Below are 20644 nucleotides of genomic sequence, written 5' to 3'. Positions count from 1 at the left end.
CCAGACTGTAATGTTGCCGGACAGGATGCTCTCTGCAGCCCCAGAGTAGAAGCAATGAAGGATCCTCAGAGACACTCTGAATTTCCTCAGTTGTCTAAGGTGGTAAAGGCGCTGCTTAGCCTTACCCACCAGTGCGGCAATGTGCGTTGCCCACGTCAGATCCTCTGCGATGCGGACTCCTAAGTATTTGAAACTGCTCACCCTATCCACAATAGACCCATTTATCTCCAGTGGCGTGTACGTCCTTGGATGTTTAGCCCTTCTGAAGTCCACAATCAGCTCCTTTGTTTTAGTGACATTCACGAGGAGGCTATTGTCCTGACACCAGAGTGCCAGATCAGCCACCTCCTCCCGGTAGGCCTTCTCATCGTTGTTGGAGATCCGGCCCACCACCACAGTGTCATCAGCAAACTTGATGATGGAGTTTGAGCTGAACCTGGCCCCACAGTCATGTGTGTACAGGGAGTACAGTAGGGGGCTAAGGACGCAACCCTGGGGGGATCCTATGTTCAGGGTGAGGGAGCTAGATGTGTGTTCCCCCATCCTGACCACTTGGGGCCTGGCAGTGAGAAAGTCCAGGACCCAGGCACACAGAGGGGTGCTAAGCCCCAGTTCCAGCAGCTTCTCAACCAGTCTGCTGGGGACTATTGTGTTGAATGCTGAACTAAAGTCAATGAACAGCATCCTCACATAGCCCCCCTGGCTGTCCAGATGAGAGAGAGCGGTGTGTAGATCCTGGGAGACCGCATCATCCGTGGACCTGTTCGGACGGTATGCGAACTGTAGTGGGTCCATGTTGCGAGGAAGGAGGGCGCAGATGTGCTTCTTGACTAGCCTCTCAAAGCATTTCATGACAACCGAGGTGAGGGCCACCGGTCGGTAGTCATTTAAACACGCTGGAGAGGCATTCTTTGGCACCGGTACAATGATGGATCTTTTGAAGCATGCAGGGACCATGGACTTTGCCAAGGAGAGGTTGAATATTGTGGTGAGCACTGGAGCAAGCTGAGTAGCACAAGACTTTAGTACTCGCCCAGATATACCATCTGGGCCTCCAGCTTTCCTCGTGTTCACACGCGTCAGAGCCCACCTCACCTCATGCTCGGACACCGAGAATGTGTGCACATCCCCGGGAGTGGATCCCCCTCCAGCCTCGCTAGCCAGCGCCCCTTCGGTGCTGTTTTTAGACGGCGAGCTGGTGGTGTTACCCGTCTCAAATCGTGCGTAAAAAGAGTTCAGGTCATCAGCTAAGGAGGATCATTCTCAATCAGTACCCCGTTCCTGCCTTCTCCCCATACCCCCTGACTCCGCTATCCTTAAGAGCTCTATCTAGCTCTCTCTTGAATGCATTCAGAGAATTAGCATCCACCGCCTTCTGAGGCAGAGAATTCCACAGATTCACAACTCTGACTGAAAAAGTTTTTCCTCATCTCAGTTCTAAATGGGCTACCCCTTATTCTTAAACTGTGGCCCCTGGTTCTGATGATCTTATTCCTTAATGGACGTGAAAGCACAGGTTAAAGACCAGGATAAAGTTGACTTTTCCAACTCTCTCTCTCTCCATCCCTCCCCATCCTAGTTCTCCGACCAGTATGACTGTCCTCATAATTAAATGTTATCTTTGTATGCCTCGTTGACGCCTTCCCCGAGCTAATAATGATCTAGTGTACATTTCCCTTGACCTACGTCCCCGTTGGTCTCCAATGTTCACATCTTACCCTCCCCTATCGCTGTGCCTGCATCTCCCCTGACGCTTAGTCTGTAGAAGATGTCTTGACCCAAAACGTCAGCCAATCCTCTCCAGAGATGCTGCCTGTCCCGCGGAGTTACTCCAGCATTTTGTGGCTATCAAGATAGTTGCTGGCGACATACACTGTAATACTTTGTAATACTTTGAAGAAAAGTGACCTAAATGTCTGTACAGAAACAAAATATCCAATCATAGTGGTAGCCTTGAATCTAGTTTCACTTGATGGATTTCAAATGCACTTCAAACAACAATTTCAATGTAATTGTTTGAAAGACCATGCCAATCTGTGAACATCATCACAAACAGTAGTACATTTTGAACTATTTATTTACGGGTAAATCAGCAACCTTGCATCAAATGTAAAAAATTGTCCCTAGTGGGTGTAGGATAGTGTTAATGTGCGGGGATCGCTGGGCGGCGCGGACTTGGTGGGCCGAAAAGGCCTGTTTCCGCGCTGTATATATATGATATGATATGATATGATAATAATGCATTACTGGAAACTGAAGAATTAACAGCAGAAATATTCACAAAGTGCAGCGGCAAGCTATTGATCATTATGAAGTCTGTAAAAACTCACAGGATATAAAACATCAGCCAGTCCCGCACATCCGAGATATATTGCAAACTCTTCGTTTAGTAGAAAAGAGTCTGAAGAAGGGTTTAGACCCAAAATGTCACCTATTCCTTTTCTCCAAAGATGCCGTCTGTCCCGCTGAATCACTCCAGCTTCTTGTGTCCATCCTCGGTTTAAACCAGCATCTGCAGTTCATCCCTGAACAAGAGAAAGTGCAGACACAAAATGCTGGAGTAACCCAGGGTCTCGACCCGAAATATCACCCATTCCTTCTCTCCTGAGATGCTGCCTGAGCCTCTGAGTTACTCCAGCATTTTGTGTCTATCTTCGGTTTAAACCGGCATCTTTTGCAGTTCCTTCCTACACAAGGGAAAGGGTGTTCAGTTTCAGTTCAGTTTATTGTCACGTGTACCGAGGTACAGTGAAAAGCTTTTGTTGCGTGGGATCCAGTCAGCAGAAAGACAATCCATGATTACAATCGAGCCATTACACGTTGTCAGGTACATGATAAGGGAATAACCTTTAGTGCAAGGTAAAGCCAGCAAAGTCCAATCAAGGATAGTCCCAGGGTCACCAATGAGGTAGATAGTAGTTCAGCCCTGCTCTCAGTTGCCTGATAACAGCTTACCCAAAGAGATCTGATTTTTAGTTTAGTTTTTGTTGTTGTTTCGTTTGGAGATACAGCGTGGAAACGGCCCTTTCGGCCCACCGGGTCCGCGCCGAGCAGCGATCCACGCACATTAACACTATCTGACACCCCCTAGGGACAATTCTTACATTTATCAAGCCAATTAACCTACATGCCTGTATGTCTTTGAAGTGTGGGAGGAAACCGAAGATCTCAGAGTAAACCCACGCAGGTCATGGGGAGAACGTACAAACTCCGTACGGACAGCACCCGTGGTCGGGATCGAACCCGGGTCTCCGGCGCTGCATTCATTGTAAGGCAGCAACTCTACCTAACTGGTGGATTGAAAAGAAAATTCACAGAGATCTACGGCATACAAATCGAAACGGCCAGATTTTAATTAAAAAAATATATTGGATAGAAAATTATTTCCACTTATAGAGGAAACAAAGCTTTATCTCCCTATTGTTTTTAAGTTCAACAGATGCCAATTTATTTCCAGCACTCGCCAGTATGTACTGTAAAATAAAAATATTGGCTCAGGATGTTCCATGATTATTGTGGGATCATTAATTGTTGGATAGTTTGTGCGGTATTTGGTTGATGAAAGAGTGTGTTGTTTGTCAGAAGGCAGTGGAGGCCAATTCTCTGAATGCATTCAAGAGAGAGCTAGATAGAGCTCCTAAGGATCGCGGAGTCAGGGGGTATGGGGAGAAGGCAGGAACGGGGTACTGATTGAGAATGATCAGCCATGATCACATTGAATGGCGGTGCTGGCTCGAGGGGCTGAATGGCCTCCTCCTGCACCTATTGTCTATTGTCAGCATCAGTTCTACAGTCGGCAGACTGACTATTTCTGTACTGCAGGTGTACTGCGGTAGCCAGCCTGAACTAAGAAACATAAATTGGCAACTTAATCGGGCTATTTAAAGAAAAGTTTGAAACAATTCAAAGCATTTTGTGGAAATTGTAATTATGTTTACCTGCACAACAATTATTATTACTCTTCTAAATAATAATCAGCGAAGTCCTTTGGGATATTGAAGATGTATATTTAGATCATTCCTATATCATCCCGTGCTAGAATTAAGGAATATATTACTGGTGTATTACTAATATATTAGAAACATAGAAAATAGGTGCAGGAGTAGGCCATTCGGCCCTTCGAGCCTGCACCGCCATTCAATATGATCATGGCTGATCATCCAACTCAGTATCCCGTACCTGCCTTCTCTCCATACCCCCTGATCCCTTTAGCCACAAGTGCCACATCTAACTCCCTCTTAAATATAGCCAATGAACTGGCCTCAACTACCTTCTGTGGCAGAGAATTCCACAGAGGGGAAGCCCAAACATCACCTCAGCTTTCAAGGTATCACTGTGATATATGCACACAAATGACTTGAACATAGATGGGTCGGATAGTAAGTCTGCAGATAGCATCGTGGTTGCTGCAGTCACGGACTGTGAGGAAGGCTGTCAAAGTATACAGCGAGATATAGATCAGCCTCAGTAAAGGGTAGAGAAGTGGGAGATGGAGTTTAATCCGGACAAGTGTGAGGTGTTGCATATTGGGAGCTCAAATGTAAGGGGGAAAATATACAATTAATGGCATGACCCTTACATGTACAGTACAGAGGAATGTACAGAGGAATGTTGGGGTCCAAGTCCATAGTTGCTTGAAAAGGCACCACACGTCGATAGAGTGTTAAAGAAGGCATGTGGTATGCTTGCTTTCAGTAGGTGAGGGCATTGAGTATGACAATCAGAAAGTCATGATGCAGGTTTATTGGACGTTGGTTTGGCCTCATTTGGAGTATTGTGTGCAGTTCAGGTCGACCCTTCACCAGAAGGATGTGGAGGCTTTGGGAAGGGTTCAGAGGAGGTTTAGAGGGAGTTTTAAAGTGAGAGGGGCAAAGTTTAAAGGAGATGTGCAGGGCAAGTTTTTTTTACACAGAGAATGTGATTGTCTTGGACGCACAGGGGGGGGGAGGGGGAGGGGCGCGGGGTGATTGAAGCAGACACGTTAGTGGCATTTAAAAGACCTTATGATAGGCAAATGGATATGCAGAGAATGGAGGAATATGGGTTATGTGCACATAGGTAAATGATGGTCTTGGCATCATGCTTGGCACAGACATTGTGAGCTGAACCACCTATTCCTGAGCCATGCTGTTCACAGTTCTATGGTATTACAACGCAGAACTAAGTTTCCATGATGCAAAGTGATTTGGAATGTCTTTAGATTGTGAAAAGAACTACACAAATGACTCACTTAAAAAAAAAGATTAATAAAGAAGAAGCATTAGAATTCATTTCTTCCCTTATAATCAGTTTGAGGGAAGAGAAGTGGGAGAAAGCTTGTGAAGAACATTAGCACCAGGAAAAATTAACCGCAATGAAGGGCTGCAGTGGTGCTAGCATTTGATGTGACTACGTTTCTCGACAACAACATGATTATTTATTTATATAGAACTTATTAAGAAAGGAAAACTTCCCAAGGTGCTTTAAGCTACTTTAAACAACAATATTTGAACAGTATTTAAGTAGATGATAAACTACTTTAAAAATATTTGTTTGATTATACTGAAATCCAGTTTGTGTAGCTGATTGGGAAATCTCTTTAATTATTCCAGCATGGTGACATTAAAACAGGCATAGGAAGTCAAGTGCTATTGGTAGTTATACCTTAACTTTTTTAGATTTGGTGTCAGTGTGACAAGGTTGCAAGAAAGGTTTTTTAAACGTCGAGGAGATAATTTTATCTATTACATTTTACAGCAAGTGAATGATGGATTACCAGTCTAAAACTGAAATTCATAAAGTACATAGAAACATAGAAACATAGAAAATAGGTGCAGGAGTAGGCCATTCGGCCCTTCGAGCCTGCACCGCCATTTAATATGATCATGGCTGATCATCCAGCTCAGTAACCCGTACCTGCCTTCTCTCCATACCCCCTGATCCCTTTAGCCACAAGGGCCTCATCTAACTCCCTCTTAAATATTGCCAATGAACTGGCCTCAACTACCTTCTGTGGCAGAGAATTCCACAGACTCACCACTCTCTGTGTGAAGAAATGTTTTCTCATCTCGGTCCTAAAAGACTTCCCCCTTATCCTTAAGCTGTGACCCCTGGTTCTGAACTTCCCCAACATCGGGAACAATCTTCCCGCATCTAGCCTCTCCAACCCCTTAAGAATTTTATATGTTTCTATAAGATCCCCCCTCAATCTTCTAAATTCCAGCGAGTATAAGCCTAGTCTATCGAGTCTTTCTTCATATGAAAGTCCTGCCATCCCAGGGATCAATCTGGTGAACCTTTTCTGTACTCCCTCTAAGGCTAGAATGTCTTTCCTCAGATTAGGATCAATGTGGCACACTGGGGGATACGATGTCTGCATAATATTTGTGCTTTCTGAGTGTCCGGTACCTGTCAGCTGTTAGAAGAACCCAAGTGTCCAACGGGCCATCCAGGTGATTTTCAAACGAGGAGTTATATAGTCATGGCTGAACCCAACATGAAATACGTGTGATCTCTATTCACTATAATGATAATCAGTGTTTTCACATTTCATGCTTTAGTTCAGGTGAGAATTGTACCAAGTTATTCTGTAAATTTTGCTTTGACATTAAATTAAAGTGCAATTTTAACCGAGCCGTTGCCTGTGATAGGGACCAAATTATTCTTACTTAAGTATCTGCCAATATTTACGTTTATGGCTTTCAAGTGGGGATTCAGAGAAATGGGGACTGGGGGTGGGGGTGGGGGGGGAGGGGGGGGAGAGGGGTCACTCCAGTGACAAGTTCATGCAGGATATATTGATGCATGACATCCTCATCTTCTGATGGGGAATTATTACTCACAGTAATTGTGCAGAGTGCAAATTTGTGGATGGTATAGAAAACAGAACAGTATACCACAAGAACAGGCCCTGCGGCCCACAATATCTGTGCCGAACTTAATGCCAAGACTACCTCTTAACCTTTGCGACCTTTCCAAAGCCACCACATGCTTCCTGTAATGGAGTGACCAGAACTGCACCCAATATTCCAAATGTGGCCTAACGAAAGTCCTATACAACTGCATCTTGTTTTCATCCTGAATGTGCTGGAGTAACAGGCAGCATCCCTGGAGAACATGGATAGGTGATATTTCTGGTCGAGACCATTCTTCTGAATTTCCTCTCTGATGGGAGTTTTGTGACACCTTCTCTCACTGCCTCCCCCTCCCCCCCCCCATGATTCCTGCGCCTCTATGTCTATGTTTTAACCCAGACTCGCTACCACAGCCATGTGTGTTTTCTCAATACTATCCTCCCTCTGACAGGAGTTTTGCGAGACACCCGGCCCACTCACTGTTCCCCCTCTGATTCCTGCTGTTCTACGCAGCAATGTCTATGTTTTAACCTGGACTCGCGACCACAGTCACATGTGTTTACATGAACACCTGCCTACACTGCCACCTCCTCTCTCCTCACATCCTGACTCCTGTACTCAATGTCCTGATCTATGAAGAAAACGGGACCATATGCCTTCTTTAACCACTCGATCTATTTGCTTAGTTTAGTTCTGAGCTATTGCATGGAAACAGGCCCTTCAGCCCACTGAGTCCACACTGACTATCGCTCACACTAGTTGTATATTATCTCACTTTCTCGTCCATTCCCTGCACGCTAAGGGCAATTTACAGAGGCCAATTCACCTCCACAATCGGGATGTGGGAGGAATCCGGAGCACCTGAAGGAAACCAAAATAGACACTGGGGGAATGTGCAAACTCCACACACACATCAACCGAGGTCAGGATTGAAGCCAGGTCTCAGGTGAGGCAGTAGCTTTACAAGCAAGACAATAGACAATAGACAATAGGTGCAGGAGTAGGCCATTCAGCCCTTCGAGCCAGCACCGCCATTCAATGCGATCATGGCTGATCACTCTCAATCAGTACCCCGTTCCTGCCTTCTCGCCATACCCCCTCACTCCGCTATCCTTAAGAGCTCTATCCAGCTCTCTTGAAAGCATCCAACGAACTGGCCTCCACTGCCTTCTGAGACAGAGAATTCCACACCTTCACCACTCTCTGACTGAAAAAGTTCTTCCTCATCTCCGTTCTAAATGGCCTACCCCTTATTCTTAAACTGTGGCCCTTGTTCTGGACTCCCCCAACATTGGGAACATGTTATCTGCCTCTAATCTGTCCAATCCCCTAATTATCTTATATGATTCAATAAGATCCCCCCTCATCCTTCTAAATTCCAGTGTATACAAGCCCAATCGCTCCAGCCTTTCAACATACGACAGTCCCGCCATTCCGGGAATTAACCTAGTGAACCTACGCTGCACGCCCTCCTTAGCAAGAATATCCTTCCTCAAATTTGGAGACCAAAACTGCACACAGTACTTCAGGTGCAGTCTCACCAGGGCCCGGTACAACTGTAGAAGGACCTCTTTGCTCCTATACTCAACTCCTCTTGTTACGAAGGCCAACATTCCATTGGCTTTCTTCACTGCCTGCTGTACCTGCATGCTTCCTTTCATTGACTGATGCACTAGGACACCCAGATCTCGTTGAACTCCCCCTCCTCCTAACTTGACACCATTCAGATAATAATCTGCCTTTCTATTCTTACTTCCAAAGTGAATAACCTCACACTTATCTACATTAAACTGCATCTGCCATGTATCCGCCCACTCACACAACCTGTCCAAGTCACCCTGCAGCCTTATTGCATCTTCCTCACAATTCACACTACCCCCCAACTTAGTATCATCTGCACTATGCTGCCCGAAACCATTTATACAACCGTACAGCACAAGAATGGCTGCCTCAGCCCACAGTGTTTGTACTGAACATGATGCTTAGCCAAACTGATCTCATCGACCTGCACATGATCCATATCCCTCTATTCCCCGCACTTCCTTGCGCCCCTTTTAAAAGCCTATTAAACACCACTATCGTATCTGCCCCCACCACCACCCTTGTCAATGTGCTCCAGGCCCCCACCATCCCCTGTGTAAAAGCTTGACATGCACATCCCCATTAAACACTCCCCCTCTCATCTTATAGCCATGCCCTCCAGCGTTGGCCACTTCCACACTGGGAGAAAGGTTCTGACTAGTTACCCCTCTCATAATTTTACATACTTCTATCAAGTCTCCCCTCAATCTCCAACGATCCAGAGAAAACAGTCCAAGTCTATCCAACCTCTCCCTATGGCTGCAGAATAAGGAATATGAAGGCAGAGGAATCTTCATGGCCCTATCAACTATATCCAAGGTTGATGTGGGAAGCTAGAGAAGAAATTGCAGAAGCCTTAGCTGTGAGAGATAAATTAGACACAAGACTATGGACCAGTGATCCTAACATCTGTAAGTTAATAAAGAGAATTCTGAAGGATAAGATGTATATGCATTTGGATAGACAGGGGCTGATTAGGGATTGTCAGCATGGTTTTGTACATGGAAGATCAAGTCCGATGAATTTGATTGAGTTTTTTTGAAGAGGTAACCAAAATGATTGACGAGGGCAAGCCCATAGATATTGTCCATATAGAATTCAGGCCTTTGATAAGGTTCCACATGATAAGTTGCTCTAGAAAGTTAATTCGCATGAGATCCAGGGAGAACTAGCCGAACAGAACTATCAGCACACAGAAGATAGACACAAGGAACTGGAGTAACTCAGCGGGTCAGACAGCATCTCTGGAGAAAAAGAATAGGTGACGTTTCGGGTCGAGTCCCGAAGGTCTGAAGAAGGGTCTCAATCTGAAACGTCACCTATTTATTTTCTCCAGAGATGCTGTCTGACCCTCTAAGTTATTCCAGCTTTTTGTGAATATTTTCAGTATGAACCATCATCTGCTGTTCCTTCCACACATCAGTATGCAGAATTGGCTTGATTTAAAAAATATATATATTTTTTAAATCAAAAATATTTATTCAAATATTAAAACAATATATACAATACAATAAAACCAAAACAGAACCCACCACCAGAATATTATACAAACAAATATACCAATTGAAACTATTATACAATTATATTACAATCCCCATCCAGGATACATCCAATCCCCCGCGGTGCCCAGCGGTCCCGGACATCCTCCAGGGTGCCCGTGGACAGCGCGCAGTCCCTCTCCAACACCACCCGGGCGCGGATGTAACCCCGGAAAAGGGGCAGGCAGCTGGCTCGGGCAGAGCCCTCTTCCGCCTGGCGCCGCGAGTCACGGATGGCCAGTTTGGCCAGGCCCAGGAGCAACCCAACAAGGACATCTTCGGCCCCACCCTCTCCCCCACGTACAGGGTGTCCAAAGATGAGGATGGTGGGTGAAAAGTGCAGCCAAAAAGCAAGGAGCAGCCCCTTTAGATATTGGAACAGGGGCTGCAACCACACACACTCCATGTACACGTGGTACACAGACTCTTCCAACCCGCAAAAGTGGCAGGCGGCTGGCGAGTCTGTGAACCACATGAGGAACAGGTTGCAGGGCAGATTTGGCTTGATGGAGGGAAGCAGGGGATGACGGTGGAACGTTGTTGTTTAGACTGGCCTGTGATAGTGCACTGCCTCAGGGTTAGTTGCATTGATGTTTCTGGTTTACATCAATGACTTGGACAGGAGTGTACATTGTGTGATTAGTAAGCTTGCAGATGACACTAAAATGGGTGGTATTAGACAGTGAAGATGGTTATCAAAAATTACAGCAGGATTTTGATCAGCTGAGCAATTGGGCTAAGGAGTGGCGAATGGTGTTTAATGCAGTTTAGAGATACAGTGCGGAAACAGGCCCTTTCGGCCCACCGTGTCCGCGCCGACCAGCGATCCCCACACATTAACACTATCCCCACACATTAATCCACTAGGGACAATTTTTACATTTACCAAGCCAATTAACCCACAAACCTGTTGGTCTTTGGAGTGTCGGAGGAAACCGAAGATCTCGGAGAAAACCCGCGCAGGCCACGGGGAGAAGGTACAAGCTCCGTACAGGCAGCACCCATAGTCAGGATGGAACCCGGGTCTCCGGCGCTGCATTCGCTGTAAGGCAGCAACTCTACCGTTGCGCCACCGTGCCGCCCTTAAATACAATTGTCGCATTTTTGGAAGTCAAACTAGGCTAGGACCCTCAAAGTGAATGCTAGGGCCCTGGGGAGTGTTGAAGAGCAGAGGGATCTAGGAGTACATGTACATAATTCCGTGAAAGGTGCATCGCAGATAGACTTTATTCCTTGGAGTGCAGGTGCCTGCGGGGTGTCATAGAATGGGAAACATTCTTATACAGAATGGAAACAGACCCTTCAGCCCGACTTGCCCATGCTGACAACATGCTCCATCTACACTAGTCACACCTGCTCAAGTTTGGCCCATATCCCCCCGAAACATTTCCTATCCATGTATCTTTTCAAATGTCTTTTAAATGTTGTTATAGTACCTGCCTCAACTATCTCATCTGGCAGCTCTTTCTATATACCCACCAACCACTGTGTGAAAAAAATTGCCTCTCCGGTTCTTTTTTAAATCTTTCTCCTCTCACTTTAAACCTAGGTCGTCTGCTTCTGGGTGTGGGGGGGGGGGGGGGGGGGGTGGAGAAGGAGAATGAAAAGGGAATATATTGAATACATTTGTAACTTTGTCGATGCCCTTTATGTGATGACTCTTGCATAGTTGTTCTCTATGTAAACAAAGAATCTCACTGTACCAAGTACACATACCAATAAAGTATCAATCAATCAACTGATCAAGATCCAGTTGTAATCTTTGATAACCATCTTCGCTATCTACAATAGCACCCACTTTTGTGCTTTCTGCAAACTTAGTAATCATACGTTCTACATTCTCATCCAAATCATTGATATAAACCATAAACAACATTGGTTCCAGCACCAAATCACAAGGCACACCACTAGTCAGAAGCCTCTAGTCTGAAAACAACCACCTTCCACCATCACTCTCTGCTTCCTTCCAAGAGGCCAATTTTCTACCTAGTTGACTAGCTCTCTCTGGCGATCTAATCTTCCAGAGAAGTCTACCACATGGAACTTTATCAAATGCTTTGCTGAAATCCATATACAGTGCATTCAGAAAGTATTCAGACCCTTTCATTTTTTTCCACATTTTGGTACGTTACAGCCTTATTTTAAAATGGATTACATTCTTTTTTTTATCATCAATCCACAAACAATACCCCATAATAAAAAAGTGAAAACAGGTGTTCAGAAATTTTTGCAAAGTAATTAAAAAGAAATAACTGAAATATCACATTTACATAAGTATTCAGCCTTTATTCAGTACTCTGTTGAGGCACCTTTGGCAGCGATTACAGCCTCAAGTCTTCTTGGGTATGACGCTACAAGCTTGGCACACCTGTATTTGGGTCATTTCTCCCATTTTTCTCTGCAGATCCTCTCAAGCTCTGTCAGGTTGGATGGGGAGCGTTGATACACAGCTATTTTCAGGCCCCTCCAGAGATGTTCGATCGGGTTCAAGTCCGGGCTCTGGCTGAGCCACTCAAGGACATTCACAGACTTGTCACAAAGCCATTCCTGCATTGTTTTGGCTGTGTGCTTAGGGATGGTGTCCTGTTGGAAGGTGAACCTCCACCCCAGTCTGAGGTCCAGAACCCTCTGGAGCAGGTTTTCATCAAGGATCTCACTGTACTTTGCTCCAGTCATCTTTCCCTTGATCCTGACTAGTATCCCAGTTCCTGCCACTGTAAAACATCCCCACAGCATGATGCTGCCACCACCATGCTTCACCATAGGTATGGTATTGGCCAGGTGATGAGCGGTGCCGCTTGGCATTCAGGACAAAGAGTTCAAACTTGGTTTCATCAGACCAGAGAATCATGTTTCTCATAATCTGAGAGTCCTTTAGGTGCCTTTTGGCAAACTCCAAGTGGGCTGTCATGTGCCTTTTACTGAGGAGTGGCTTCCGTCTGGCCACTCTACCATAAAGGCCTGATATAGTTGTTCTTCTGGAAGGTTCTCCCATCTTCACAGAGGAACTCTGGAGTTCTGTCAGAGTGACCATCAGGTTCTTGGTCACCTCCCTGACCAAGGCCCTTCTCCCCTGATTGCTCAGTTTGATCGGGCAGCCAGCTCTATGAAGAGTCCTGGTGGTTCCAAAGTTCATCCATTTAAGAATGACGGAGGTCACTGTGCTCTTCAGGACCTGCAATGCTGCAGAAATTGTTTTATACCCTTCCCCAGATCTGTGTCTCGACACAATCCTGTCTCGGAGGTCTACGGACAATTCCTTCGTCTTCATGGCTTGCTTTTTGCTCTGACATGCACTGTCAACTGTGGGACCTTAAACAGACAGGTGTGTGCCTTTCCAAATCATGTCCAATCAATTTAATTTACCACTGGTGGACTCCAATTAAGTTGTAGAATCATCTCAAGGATAATCAATGGAAACAGGATGAACATAAGCTCAATTTTAGGCCCACCTTACTCACCATCGTCCCTTTGGTGCTAATGGAAGAAGTGTCATTGAAATCGGTGATATATTTTAAAAGATATTCGCATTTTAAAGTTTAAATCTATCTCCGAGGGAGGGGGGAGGAGGGAGGAGAGAGGAGGGAGGATAAGGGGGGATAAGGGGGGTTGAGGGGGATGGAGTAGGGGGGAGGGGAAGGTTGAGGGGAAGGTTGAGGGGAAAAGGGGAGGGGAGGTGGAGTTAAAGGGAGGGGGAGAGGGGAGAGGGGAGGGGGGAGAGGGGAGGGGGGAGAGGGGAGAGGGGAGGGCAGAGGGGGGAGGGGGGGAGGAGAGGGTGCTGCACAAATGCAGGAGAGGTTTGGGCCTCTACGGGTCCACTTGGTCTCGTATACTTATGAAATCTCTTTAGATTTACATTAATATTTTTTCCAAGGCTAACTGCTGCCCCCTTTTTTCCCCTCCTGAATTCCTTCTTAGGTATGCTCCAGGGATACATTGATATCAGCTGCCTACACCTGTGCCATGCTTCTTTCCTGATCAGAGCATTTAATTTCTCTCATCTTCCAAGCTTCCATACTCCCAGCTGTGTTGCCCTTCACTCTCACATGAACATCACCAACATGCATGCCCTGAACTCTTGTCATCACACTTTTGAAAGCATCCCACTTTCCGGACGTTCCTTTACCCACAAACAACTTAATTCAATCAACTTGAGCAAGTTCCTGTCTAATACCATCAAAAGGGTGATCTTATAGGGTGTATAAAATACGAGGGAAATCGATAAGGTGTATGCACAAAGGCTTTTACACAGGGTAAGTGAATCAAACACCTAAAGACATAGGTTTAAGGTGAGAGGGGCAAGATTTAATATGAACCTGAGGGACAAATATTTCACTCAGAGGGTGGTGGGTCTGGAATGAACTGCCAGATGAAATAGTTGAGGCAGATACTATAACAGCATTTCAAAGACAGGTACATGGATAGGAAAGGGATATGGGCCAAATGCATGCACATGGGAGAAGGTCAGATAGGGCATCTTGCTCGAAAGGGGCGTATTGGGCTAAATGGTATATTCCATGCTGTGTGACTACATGACTAAATATAGCATGTCCGCTATGACTCATACCAATCTCTACAGATACACCATAGAATGTATCTCATCAATATGTATCACAGCTTGGTATGGCAATTGCCCGGTCCAAGCCAGCAAGAAATTGCAGAAATTCGTAGACACAGCCCAGTCCATCACTAACATCAGCCTTTCACTGCTGATTGACTCCATGTACACTTCACGCTGTGTTGGAAAAGCAGCCAAAATTATCAATCCCTGTCACACTGCGATAATTCTATTAGAATATAGAAACATAGAAAAATAGGTGTAGGAATAGGCCATTCGGCCTGCTTTTTTCCTGCTTTTTCCCCATATCCCTTGATTCCTTTAGCCCGAAGAGCTAAAGCTTACTCTCTCGTGAAAACATCCAGTAAATTGGCCTCCACTGTCGTCTGTGGCAGAAAATTACGCAGATTCACAACTCTCTGGGTGAAAAAAGAGTTATTGTTTTCCCCTCTCCCATTGGGAAGAACATTCAAAACCTTGAAAGCACGTACCACTAGATTCGAGAGCAGCTTCTTATCTGTTGTTATTGGACTTTTGAACGGACCTCTCATATGCTAACAATGTATTGCTAATCTTCCAACCTATATTCTTGTAGCCCTTACATTTTTTTTAATCGGCAATTTCTCAGTAGCTTTAACGTTATATTCACTAATCTGTTTATTTTCAATTTTGCACTACCTGTTGTACTTTAGTTTAGTTTAGTTTAGTTTAGAGATACAGGCTCTTTGGCCCACCGAGTCTGCACCGACCAGTGATCCCTGCACATTAACACTATCCTACACACATAAGGGACAATTTTACATTTATATCAAGCCAATTAACCTGCAAACCTGTACATCTTTGGAGTATGGGAGGAAACCGAAGATCTCCAAGAAAAGCCACACAGGTCAAGGGGAGAACGTACAAACTCCGTACAGACAAGCACCCATAGTCAGGATCGAACCTGGGTCTCTGGCGCTGTAAGGCAGCAGCTCTACCACTGCGCCACCGTGCCACCCTCACTACTCCACTATATATGGAATGATCTGCCTACACAGATTGCAAGACAATTCTTTATCACTGTGTATGGGTAGACCTGACAATGAAATATCAACACTATCACTTCCTCAGAAGAGTTAGGAATTTCAGCACGTCCCCAATGACTCTTACCAGTTTCTTCAGATGTACAGAATCTGTGCTGTCAGGTGCATCACAGCTCAGCGTTGCAAGTTAATATAAATTAACGACATTCTCCCAGTGACCAAACTGAGATGTCAGTTTTTTAAATCTCATTCACATGTCCCCATGCCCTGTTCCCAACCAAAAGCTAAATCTGCTGAGGCTTGTTTAATAGAACATTTCAAAACTGAGGCTGACAAACATTTGGTAGGTTTATGTTTAATGGTAATGCCAAGAAAACTGATGAAGTTAAGACACCAATGTGAATGGCAGATCAGGCCCGGACGACTCCAGTCTAATAAGAAAAGAAGCTGAACGCAAATATGTCTCAGATAATAGTATCTAATAACGGGAAATCCAATCATTTTCCAATGACCAGGATTTGGAGATTGTGATCACCCTGCTAATAGGAAAATAGATGGCAGCCATGAATGGGGTTTTACATGCCAGACTTATCAAAATGGAGTCACAATGCATTCTATTATTCAGGAAAATACATGCCAAATATGTTAGCAGTGAATTGAATGGATCATTTCCATGTCATTATCCCGGAAGCAATCTCCATCTGTCAACAGTCATGTGTTCACATTTTTCAGTGTTCACCTGTGTCCAAATCTTTTCAGTAAACTACGCATCCTCTTTTACCATTCTTGGACATCTGAAAACTATTAAACGTTGCATTTCATTTTGTTTTAACAAATTGCTTTTGTGCCTTTTAATGCACGTTATACTTTCACGTTCAGCCTGGACGTATTTGTTGCATGACCCACAGAATAAACATTGAGTTTCAATGCGTCTGGATTTAATCTTAATGGTCATTAGAATTAATTGTTTCAGTGATTTTAACATAATTTAAATGAACACCCTCTGGCCTGTTGTACTTGGGTTCTGAGTTCGTGGCTTTGAAGATGTTTCAAGGAAAATTGAAGCAGTTTCTTGATTTAAAATGCGCAGGGTCAAGAGATTGAGTATAATAGGTTAAATAAATGAGGGGCTGCATGGTACCTTTGAACTTGGGAAAGGCAAGCTCATTACAGAGGAAGAATTCAAATTCACTGAATTTCTTCTGGGTGAAAGATTTCCTCTTTATATCTAACTAGACAAAGTGGACCCGTTGGGCCCAAATCTCTCCTGCATTGGTGCAGCACCCTGTCCTCCCCGCATCCCCTCTCTCCTCAACCCCCCCTCTCCCTTCTCCCCCACTCCCTCCTTCCCCCCTCCCTCTTCCCTCCTCCCTCCTCCCCTCCCCCTCCCCTCCTTTTAAACTTTAAAATGTGAATAACTTAAAAAATATAAGATCGATTTCAATAAAACTACTTGCATTATCACTAAAGTGACAATGATGGGCCTAAAATTGTCGCGCTATCGTTTACCGTTTTGGCTGAAGTTCAGTCACAAACAAGATAACAAATGAGAGTTTTAGTATATAGATGTTGCAGATTTGAAAACCTCAAACCGTGCTTAAGGAATAAAGAATATTCCTTAAATCTTAGAAATAAATCGCCAGTGGTGCTGAGGTAAGGATATAAAGCATTAAATCTCCTACATATATTAGAACCTAGTTTAAACTCAGATCTAGGTTAAGATCTAGGAGCAAAGAGGTCCTTCTGCAGTTGTATAGGGCCCTAGTGAGACCGCACCTGGAGTACTGTGTGTAGTTTTGGTCTCCAAATTTGAGGAAGGATATTCTTGCTATTGAGGGCGTGCAGCGTAGGTTTACTAGGTTAATTCCCGGAGTGGCGGGACTGTCATATGTTAAAAGACTGGAGCGACTAGGCTTGTATACACTGGAATTTAGAAGGATGAGAGGAGATCTAATCAAAACGTATAAGATTATTAAGGGGTTGGACACATTAGAGGCAGGAAACATATTCCCAATGTTGGGGGAGTCCAGAACAAGGGGCCACAGTTTAAGAATAAGGGGTAGGCCATTTAGAACTGAGATGAGGAAAAACTTTTTCAGTCAGAGAGTTGTGAATCTGTGGAATTATCTGCCTCAGAAGGCAGTGGAGGCCAATTCTCTGAATGCATTCAAGAGAGAGCTGGATAGAGCTCTTAAGGATAGCGGAGTTAGGTGGTACGGGGAGAAGGCAGGAACGGGGTACTGATTGAGAATGATCAGCCATGATCACATTGAATGGCGGTGCTGGCTCGAAGGGCCGAATGGCCTCCTCCTGCACCTATTGTCTATTGTCTATTGTCTATTGAATGGCGGTGCTGGCTCGAAGGGCCGAATGGCCTCCTCCTGCACCTATTGTCTATTGTCTATAGTCTATTGTCTATTAAAACATAAATGGAACCACAGTCGAGAGAAATGGAACCATAGAGTTCTGCAAGTCATGAACAAGAACGTGAAAAAATAACAAAGCAAATGGTTCAAGTGTATGCTTAACTTAAAGCATCAGTGATCGGTTCAAGCAAGTGCTAATCCCAGGTTTTATTCCAGGTTTGTGAATGTCTCCACCTTCTCCAATCTGACATTTTCTCATATTATTTCCGTTTTTCAAGTAACGTGGGGTAGCTTGGCTTTGCAACTATGTGGCCTACTTCCAATCCATGCAGTCTATGTGATATTGCCTCAACGGAAGTGGATGTAGACAGGTATAATTTGGCAGGTCAAAGTCAGGACTTCAAATTATGCCGTTAAAACCATGTATAATTTGTGCTGAGGGACTAGCTATATTAGTGGTGCAGAGAAACTTCCTGTTCATTTCACTGAGGTGTTAAGGCCACATCTGGGCCTTATTCCCAATCCAGAAGAATAGCAGCATCTATATCTTCATTTTACTGTGTTTGTGTTTTATTAAATCTGTTCATCTGGTTACAGATGAGACCACCTGCAAAGGAGGTCTTGGAATGAAATCCTATTTCAGAAACGTTCTTAACTGGAACGAGGATTAATATCTTTACTTTTAATCATTTGGAAAGCAAAAAATCAATCTTATTTTACGCTACATTGTAAATATTTCAAGAAACATTGAACAAAATTGCAGTAAATAGTGTATTAAATATCCTCCTGAGTTACAAAATGACACGACATGTGAAAAACAGATGTATACAGGCTTTCATGTAGTAAAAGCCAGGCAAATATTTGTTGCTTGTTTCATATCAAGAGTCAGGATTCAACTTTAAGTCTTCAATTGCAACATCTGCTGTTCAGTGATGTGGATAGTGAATTCAGCATTCAGTGAATAGCCCACACAATGGCCTCATTTTTTTCTAGCAAGACCTTTATACTAACTACTACTGTGCAGGAAGGAATGCTGGAGTAACAGCAGGGCAGGCAGCATCTCTGGAGAGAAGGAATTCCTTCTCTCCAGAGATGCTGCCTGGCCCACTGAGTTGCTCCAGCATTTTGTGTTTATACTGCCATGGTTTACTGTCATTATCCCGTGAAAGCAGCACAGTGGCGCAGCGATAGAGTTGCTGCCTCACATCGCTTGCAGTGCCAGAGATCCGGGTTCGATCCCGACTACGGGTGCTTGTCTGTACGGAGTTTGTACGTTCTCCCCGTGACCCGCGTGGGTTTTCTCCAAGATCTTCGGTTTCCTCCCACACTCCAAAGACGTACAGGTTTGTAGGTTAATTGGCAAATTGTCCAGTGTGTGTGTGTTGGATAGTGTTGGTGTGCGGGGATTGCTGGACGGACTCGGTGGGCCGAAGGGCCTGTTTCGACGCTGTATCTCTAAACTAAAACTAAAGCTCATCAGGTTTATAGCAATTCAGCATAACGCAAGCTGATTTCCCAGCCCAAGAGTGGAAAAGTCGGTTTAAGAATCTGCTGACTGATAGGATTCCAAAAAAGGTCCATAAGTGTTGCCCAGGAACAGCCAGTAGAACAGGCAGAAAATGCCACTGCCATTCATACCGATGCCAGTGCTGAATATTGGGATGTATACAGAGCTATGTGCCATCAGCATTAGTGACTTTAAATACATAAGTACTGAAGTAAAGGTAAGTCATAAATCTCTACAGGCCATGGTGTTGCAACCAAGTGAAAACTCTTGCACTGACAGAAATTTCAGATATTTATAAAGTAGTCCTGCTGCAAAAAGCCTAAAACGAAACAGCGTTATAGTCCACAAAGTTTACGGGGCATTTCTGGCTCAAAACCAGTGGTAAAATCTGGTTCAAAGAGCTGTTCCTTTGCTGAACTGGTGGACTCCATTAGAGCTACTGCAGAATTCCCAGCTCTCGTGAAATCAGTGGGCTATTTTAATGCAAGTATTAGCTAAGCCATCCAAAAGTGGCTTTCAGGTTTTGACCGAATACTGTGCACAGGAAAGCCCAGTTCCTAATTACAGTAGAGAAGCATGGAGCCTTTAATGTCCACTTCAGAAGAATCATTTCTTAGTAACAAAGAGATTTAATTTGAGGAAGGACATTCTTGCTATTGAGGGAGTGCAGCGTAGGTTCACGAGGTTAATTCCCAGGATGGCAGGACTGTCATATGATGAAAGAATGGAGCGACTGAGCTTGTGTTCACTGGAATTTAGAAGGATGGGAGGGGATCTTATAGAAACATATAAAATTATTAAGGGATTAGACACACTAAATGCAGGAAACATGTTCCCGATGTTGGGGGAGTCCAGAATCAAGGGCCACAGTTTAAGAATAAGGGGTAGGCCATTTAGAACTGAGATGAGGAAAAACTTTTTCGCACAGAAAGTTGTGAATTTGTGGAATTCTCTGCCTCAGAAGGCAGTGGAGGCCGATTCACTGGATGCATTCAAAAGAGAGTTAGATAGAGCTCTTAGGGCTAGCGGAAGCAAGGGATATGGGGAGAAGGCAGGAAGGAGGTACTGATTGTGGATGATCAGCCATGATCACATTTAATGGCAGTGTTGGCTCGAAGGGCTGAATGGCCTCCTCCTGCACCTATTGTCTATGTAACTATGGGTCTATGTATTCCAGGAAACCTCTTCTGCACCCTCTCCAAAGCTTCCAGATCCTACCTGTGAAAGGACAGACAGAAC

The sequence above is a fragment of the Rhinoraja longicauda genome, chromosome 15 (genome assembly GCF_053455715.1).
Source record: "Rhinoraja longicauda isolate Sanriku21f chromosome 15, sRhiLon1.1, whole genome shotgun sequence".
Classification (NCBI taxonomy): Eukaryota; Metazoa; Chordata; class Chondrichthyes; order Rajiformes; family Arhynchobatidae; genus Rhinoraja; species Rhinoraja longicauda.
Note: the sequence above shows the minus strand (reverse complement) of the source record.